Source organism: Prionailurus viverrinus, chromosome X (assembly GCF_022837055.1).
Source record: "Prionailurus viverrinus isolate Anna chromosome X, UM_Priviv_1.0, whole genome shotgun sequence".
NCBI classification, from domain to species: domain Eukaryota; kingdom Metazoa; phylum Chordata; class Mammalia; order Carnivora; family Felidae; genus Prionailurus; species Prionailurus viverrinus.
This window is the reverse complement of record NC_062579.1, coordinates 42,776,934-42,783,595: the sequence shown is the minus strand read 5'-3', so window position 1 is coordinate 42,783,595 and position 6,662 is coordinate 42,776,934. Positions and strand designations below refer to the sequence as shown.

Sequence of the window (6,662 nt, the reverse complement as noted above, 5' to 3'; positions counted from 1 at the left end):
GTCCCATACAGACAATACACGTGGGAACACTCTGGCCTCCAGCAGCTCTTCTCAGGCTCCTGATTCTCCCACAGGCAGTCACTCACAATGCGAAGCAATGATTTATCAAACATCCTGAGAACTCCTGGTGCCAGCTTTGTTCTGAAAATAGTTTCATTCACCTTACGGGCACATGCCCTGACTGTCCTAAGTGCAGATGGAGAAACCAAGTCACAGGGACACTAAGGAACGCGCCTGCTGCTATGCAGCCTGCGAGTTCACTAGATGAAGTCTTGAGAGCACTGCTGCCCACCCTAGGTGTCCTTATGATGGGCCAACCTCTTCTCTTTCTTTCTCTCATTCATCATGGGTATCTCATTTTAAGCAGCAAGTGAAGTAATTTAACGACTGAGAAGAAAGTTTTTTGTGTGTCATTAGTACAAACACCTCAAAACCTGCAGGAGTTACCATGGGGCACACGTGTTCCTGTGGGTTTAAAGGGAGATTATCCAGGAACCCTCCCCCGCCCCAGTGATACCCTTTCAGTAACCCACAACAAAGCAACAACAGGTGTCAGGTGACCTTTTATTCGGCATTCCATAACATTAATGAGAGCCCCTCTTAATAGGTGTGTGGTGCTCTTGTACAAGCTGGTCACGTAGCACTTATCTGGGGAGTGAGAGAATACAAACCAACCAACCAACCAACCAACCAAGGAATAAGCAAATTAGTGGGCTGTAAGGAAGAAAATAACCCAGGTCCTAGGCCAGGAACAACCTACTTTACACAAGGTGGTCACGGAGAGCCTCTCTGAGGAGGCAATAATGGAGCAGAAACCAGAAGGTTAGAAGGAACCCACCATGTAAGGATCCAGGGAGAGACTCTTCCAGGCAGAGACAACTGTGATCACCAATGTCCTAAGGAGGGAAGAAGCATGTGCAAGGAACGGGAGTAGGCCAGAGTTACTGCCGTGAAGACAAGAGATGAGCAGTTTATTTGGATACGAAAACAGTAGCAGTAGATGAGCACAGAACGGGATGGATACAGGATGTTTTCAGAAGATCGAATCCAGAGGACGTGGTGCTGGGTTGCAGTGGAGACCAAAGGAACACGTCACATGAAGAGGCGTGCTTGGGACATGTTAAGTGTCTGCTCCCTTCTGGTCATCCAGCAAAGACACAGACAAATGTGGATCTCAGGGGACAGGTTGATGCGTGAGGTACGAACGTGGGAGGTCCCGTTGTGTCCATGCTCTGTGCTGGCACCAAGGATGAAACAACCCACAGAGAGAGTGTAGATGGGAAGGGCCCTGTTAAAAGCCCTGTGGAATAGGGAGTGAGCAATAAACACTGACAAGGAGCACAGTGGCCACTGGGGTTGCGAGAACATCACCCAAAGAGTAAATTTTCAAATAGGCCAAAGTACAAATTAGAAGAAAGGGAGGGAGGGACATTTTCAAGAACCAGGCAATTGTTAAGTGTACCAGAGCTATCTGAGAGGTACAGTAGGTTGAGGAGAGGACATCATCAAAGGGATTCACTGGTGCCCTTGACAGCTGTTTTCATTTGGGGGGCAGGCTGATAGAAGCTGGACTGGAGAAGTTAGCAAAAAAAAAAAAAAAAAAAAGTTACAGAACAAGGGAAGACTTGCTGTTTACAGCAAGCGAAATGTGGCAGTGTCTCAGAAAGATATGGGATAAGGGATGGCTTTACGTTTTACTGCCTCTTGTATCATAGATAACAGAATGATGGAGAAATAAATGGATAGGTGATCATTGGAATCATTGCAAAGTCCTACTCCTCCTCCAGAAGATGGGCATGGGATCCAGGTGAAGGGCCTGGCCTCAGGTAGGATAAGGTCCTTTATTCCACAGGGATAGCAGAGATACAGGTGCAGATCAGGTGTTGCTGTGAAGTGGTGAGAGTTCCTGTCTGATAACTGCTCTTTTTTCTTTTCTTCTTCTTCTTCTTCTTCTTCTTCTTCTTTTTAACGTATTACCATTGAACTTCTTGAGAAGCGTGGGTCATGGAGCACTAGAAGGTTACTGCAGATAGAGAAAAGATACAGGTCAGGAGGTTGCAGGATTTCGTCTTTATTAGGGTGTACCAGGAGAGGAGAGAGGAAGGAGCAAAGACCTGTTTTGCGCGGGACAATTTATAGCCCCTTAAGCTGGCCTAATAGAATGTGACATGACCTAGTGGCCATGGAACCGGGGGTTCCCTAAAGGGCTTAATGCCTAGGCTGTAGACGCAGTAGAGGGAGGGGGCTGGAGAACAGGCCTTTTGGGGGTGACGAGAGAGAGGAATGCTAGACAGCGACTCCAGGGAGGGGAGCGGGGTTCCTGATGTCCAGGGTCCAAGGCAGGTCCATGGGCAGCTGGATATTCGTGTTGGGGAGAACAACCCTGAGGACGGAGAGGACCGGGGGTGGCCGGTTCGTCTTCTAGGGCCTTGATAGGCCTGGAGGCAGCAGGGGAGGGAGGGCTGAGAGGAGGATAGCAACTGTGCCTTGGGACCAACGTTCACAGGCTGGAGTGGGCAGAACAATGACCAGGGGATTCGGACACGCCTCGCCCAAAGGACGGTCTGAGAGTCCGGGGATCGAGGAATAGCAGCCGGATAACAGGGGTTTGGGGCCTTGGACGAGTATGGAAACCGTCTTCAGAGCTGGGCACACAGACTGGCAAGGACCTCACTCAGTCGCCGGAACCAGGCTCAGACCCTCACAATTGGAACGCATCCCGAAGCCCTGCCTTTTCCTCTACCGGGCGCCGGAACTTCCGGACGCGGGCCTTCCTGCTTCTGTTGGCTTAGTTCCGGGGCGGGACCATAGAAGGCTATTGTGCCGAAGACCGTTCGGCCGGGCCACTTCGATTGTACCGCAGCCTTCGCTCCCCCTCAGCAGCATTCCTCTTTGCCACCTCAGCTATGATCTGCAGGGCTCTTTACAGGCGAACAGAGGAAACGACGGATTTTCCTTTGTGATGTGTGTCGTTCCGTTTCTCTGGCCAGTAGGTGGCAGTGTTGCGCACTGTACCAGTTCGGACCACCCCTTCCCCCGCCTTCCGAGTTTGAAAAAACTCAGAGCTGCCTTCTTTTTAAAACAACAACAACAACAACAAAACAAAAACAGGACCTTCCTTTTACGCATGCGCGCTTTTGGCTGCCCTGGCTGGAAATAGGTTTTTTCTACGTGTTAGGGACCCAATAAAACATGCAGCCCTGGGATAAAATCTTTCTACCTTTCAACTTGCTTTTCTTAAACTGCTGCCGAGGTTCTTCACCAACTTGGATGTCTGCGTCTCTAAGTCGTCTGCTTTTTGGCTTTTCTCCACACGTAGTGATTACCAGGCGCGGAGGGGAAGCGGTACTGGGGGGGGGGGGGGGGTTCTTAATTAAAGAGTACAAAGATACAGGTCGGATGATGAAAATTTTGGAAATGGATGATACTGGCGATAGTTGCACAACAGTGTGAACTTCCTGATGGAACCAATCGATGCTCATTTAAACATGCTTAACATGGTACATTTTATGTGATCGGTTTTAGTACCACAAAAGGGAGAGGACACAGGTGACATAGGATAGAGTTTGTCCTAAATAAGTAGTTACACAAATAGGTGGAAATGAAATGCGGATTTCAAATAAGCCGTGAAAGAACCGGTAGATAACTACTGAAAAGGTACATTGCCCCTCTTGCCTTGCTTGATCTGGGTTGGCCTGCATTCCCTCCTCATTGTCTCATCAGGTCTCCCCCTTGGTACCTATTGCCTCAGTCAGTGTGCTGCTCTGGGCTGGAAGCAGTGCTCCTCTGTATCCACGTGTGCGTGTGTAACAAGCACATTTACTGACAGTCAGGACCCTTTCTCTATGGGTGGCCTCCCACGATACATCCTGTGGTTTACTTTCTACTCCCTTTTGTGGCTTGGGCTTTTTTCCTCTTGAGTCAGATGGATGAAGCTTCAGTTACCCTGGTAACCATTTTTCTCTTTTTAAATCATCTCAACGTCTCATCACAAAAAGACAAGGAGAGGGAGACAAGTGCTTTCCCATCTATCCTGGACCTTCAGGCAAGCTGACGCCTGAGGCTGAGTGACCCAGTGAGGAGCTGCAGAAGAATGTTGCCATGACAACAGAATGGCTCACCCCCTTCCAGCACACAGCCCCTTCTCCCTCCCTCTCACTGCCTGATAGATCTCACTTCAGAATGGGAATGTGCTTTGGCTAGGACTGAAGGGATAGGTGTATGGTAGAGGATGGAAGGAGAGAGGTATAATCCTGAGATGCCTTCAGAAGGAACTGGGGGAGGAACCACAGCCCCCCCCCCCAAAAAAGCATCCTGCACAACAGTGAGGTCCCAGAAGGCTACGGAAGCAATGAAAGCAGAGTAGCTCTAATGTGTTTGTGATTTTCTCCAGCCCTAAAGGATGCTACAGCATTTTATGCATGGCTCAGGCCCTGGAAAAAAGGGGCCTGTGTTGTTAAAGGAGAATGGAGCCTGGCATCACTCGTGGAGGGCATGACAGACTTGAGAAGGACCTGCTCACCTCAGTGACAGCTCTTATGAGTTACTCCGCTGTGTCTGTCTGGTCTGCTCTTCCTTCCGTGCTCTGCTTTGGGGGTCCATTTCTGGGACATGAAACGTTGTCCTAGTTAAAGGAGAGGACAAGGCAAGGATGCCCCATCCTCCTCTAACATGGACTGATTGGAGGGTGGACAGAGCAGGGGCCTGTGGGGATGGTGAGCTGGGATCACAGATTCACCAGTGCTCCTCAGACCACAAGGGCACGGTGGGTAATTGATTCTCTCTGGCTGATGTGATCTTCATGATTATTCACTCTCAGGACTACACAGAAAAGGAGCAAAAACCCCACTGAATTCATTGATGATCTGCTAAGCATCTTTGATATCAATCATGTGACTGGTCTAGCTGAGGAAGTGCTCAGTCGCTCAGATTTCCACCACACCTTCCTTCTTGCCTCCAAGTGGGGAAGGTGTATGTGTGGCTTACAAGTCTCCCCGGGTGGTGCTGGGATGGGGTGTATGAAATCCTTATGTTGCTCACAGTGTCCTGGGTGGTTTCTGAGGGAAGGAGGACTCTTGTGTCCCTGGTCCACCTGGTGAAGTGACCTGCACCACCTTGCATGTGGCTGGTGAAACCTGCTTTTTCCTCTCTCCTCTTGGCCAGTACCTGCTGCTTCCTGGCTGACCCAGCCTCAGCTCACCTGTGTTGGCATGTGGAGACCTCTTGGATTCTTGGTCTCAACGTCCATCACTTCTGTGGGAAGGGCTGTTGCTCCACAGCCTCAGCTGCAGGGTCACCTAGTCTGCTGCATGCTTAGTCCTCCTTCATTAACCCCTGATGGGGAGTCACTCACTTTCCACATTTCCTTACCTGGGGATGCAGCCTCTGGGAGGTCACAGCACAGCAGGAGCCAAGATCAGCTCCAGAAAGCTAAGTTCCTAAACCTCAGCCATCCCTCTGCCCAAAGAGACTGCTGGGTCAGCCTGCAAAGTGAACTCCTCTGAGTCCCAAACGCAAATCGGTGCAAAATCCTTTCCTCCACTTGTCTGATACATCTCACTTGTCCCCTCCCATTCAGGGGAGTCTGACCTGAGAGCCTTACCTCCATCGGCCACCTCTTTGTGTCATGTACTCCTCCAATACTGGGAGACAACATTCATCTTTGCTTGACCTTCATGCTGACAAGACTCGTATATAGTATATCCAGATCCCAAAGGGAAAGCTTTAGGATTTGCTTTTTTTGTTTCTTATTTTTATTAAGCAAAAAGGGATTGGCTAGCTGAGAAAGAAACATAAAAGAGAGAGGATTACCAGTCAGTCCATGCACCCTTGTGCCATCGTCAGCAGGGACGATCCATAAAAATAAACTCAGAGTTCGAAGACAGACACCATGTTTTAAAAGGTTCCTAGGAGATGCTTGTCAGCAATTGTAACGTCAGTACCCAGAGAGCTTCAATCCTAAGTCTTCTGCTCCCACCAGTGCCTGGTAACTATTAAGGATACTCAGGCAGCAGAGATGAACTTACCCAAAGCCTGTGATGTCTTCCAGGAGTTCTGGGGCAAACCTGGGTGTGTCTTCCTAGGTGACCAGTCCAGGAGTATCTTGGAGGTTTGGCAACCTTTTTTCCAGTCTCCTATTTACCACATAATCAATTAAAAGAGCAGCACTTGGGGCGCCTAGGTGGCTCAGTTAGTTAAGCTTCTTACTTGGGGGCTGAGGTCATGATCTCAGGTTTGTGTGTTTGAGTCCTGCATGGGGCTTTAGGGCTCTGTGCTGACAGCTCAGAACCTGGAGACTGCTTCGGAATCCTTTTCTCCCTCTCTCTGGTCCTCCCCTGCTGGCGCTCTATCTCTGTCTCTCAAAAATAAATAAACATATTTTTTTTTAAAGCACTTGAGATTGGCTCAATACGTTAATCTTTCAAAAACAAAACTTTTCTCATTACGTGGGGATGAGGGGAGCACAATCTACACTGAAGTAACCCTGTGGCCCTCAAACTGGTGGCTCTCAAAAGGGCTGACAGCTGTGGATGTACAGGCATTCCAGGGAGGGAGCTGGAGAACAGGGCGTCCTGTTTGTGGTGATGAGAGAGGAGAATGCTAGATAGTCACACCAGCGAGGGGAGCAGGGTCTCCAGAAGTCCAGGGCACAGGGGAGGTCC

General features: G+C 49.5%; 1 long non-coding RNA gene across 1 annotated transcript; it reads right to left on the bottom strand.

The window, feature by feature from the left end:
* Positions 1–550: 550 nt before the first annotated feature.
* LOC125157387 (uncharacterized) lies at positions 551–6,294 on the bottom strand. The gene is made up of 2 exons (XR_007148964.1): positions 6,027–6,294; positions 551–2,023 (listed from the first exon to the last, which is right to left on the bottom strand). It is a non-coding gene; the product is annotated as an uncharacterized LOC125157387 (long non-coding RNA).
* Between the last annotated feature and the right edge of the window lie 368 nt (positions 6,295–6,662).